Genomic DNA, 1,251 nt, shown 5'->3' on the forward strand with positions numbered 1-1,251 from the left:
AAACCCCAAGGAGGACGGATGGCTAGTTCGATCTTTCCTGTTGATCTGTATCAGTTGCTGACAAGAACCTAACCACGTGTACATTTTCTTTGGAAATACTGATCTTTAGAGAAAAATGTAGACCTATTCATAACACAGATTTCTTTCAGTGGTAGTATTCCAAAGGGAATTATATGGAAACCCCAGATTAGAATACTCAGAGTTTGTGCATACGTAAGAATTGAGGCCAATAGCGTACAGAGAGAACGGGGAGCTGTTACCACAGTGCAGAAAAACAAGACCGCAAGAATAAAAGCTACCATTATATCAGGAACGTAAAGTTAAAAGTTCAATTGGAAAAGTAGCCAAAACTCACTTTAATACATGGAAGACTATGATGAACAAGAGGATATGGTCTCGACCAAAGCGCTGCTATAAATTGTGGTTACGTCATAAATATACTAAGGTCTCTTGCGATGTGTAGATCTTTTTCTAGCTTCAGACCTTTTGGTTTTTTTCAGCATTACTTACATACTCCCTATCTTGAACATGGACAAAAATAATAGTTATCTAGTAAGTATATATCAATGTATATATATTTTGCATAGGTGAGACATTAAATCTAGCATGTATAACCATGTATATAAAACCTAAGGACTGTCGCATGAGTGTATTCAGTATGTAGGCGCCTTTTTTTCCCCTTTTTGCTATGAAATCTATATTTCGCATATAATTAGTGCAGAAACTGTTTTGCCCGAAGAGAAAACCGCAGATATCTAGACTCCCTGAAAGTCAGAGCCCTCAGGGGAAGGAAGAGGCCTCCAAGCGAAGGAGCACGAGGCTACGAGAACGTCTTCGCAAGATACCTGAGCGTCCTTAATCTTGGATATGCATGGATGTGTTTGAGTTTAAGGTGAAATAGTTGTTTTTGTCTTAACTGAGGCATACATTAAATCATTATATAAATGGAGGGCAATTAGGCCCTTTCTTCAGAATGACGTTACATCAGAGTGCATATTTTCTTCCATATCCGCCTCCGCTGGATGAACCACCATGGCTTCCTTGATCACTGCCACCTCCACCGCTGGCGAAACCTCCACTTCCTCACTAGAGAAGACTCCACTCCACGCTAAGAAACCCTCACTTCCACCGTAGAGACTTTAGAAGATCATTTAATTTACCATGAATTTGTTTATGGGAAAAGAATCTGTAAGTGGTTTTATGTGGTTTTATTCATGTTCACACACAATATATAAATTTTTGTATACGTAT

This window comes from Penaeus monodon, chromosome 28, assembly GCF_015228065.2.
Source record: "Penaeus monodon isolate SGIC_2016 chromosome 28, NSTDA_Pmon_1, whole genome shotgun sequence".
NCBI classification, from domain to species: domain Eukaryota; kingdom Metazoa; phylum Arthropoda; class Malacostraca; order Decapoda; family Penaeidae; genus Penaeus; species Penaeus monodon.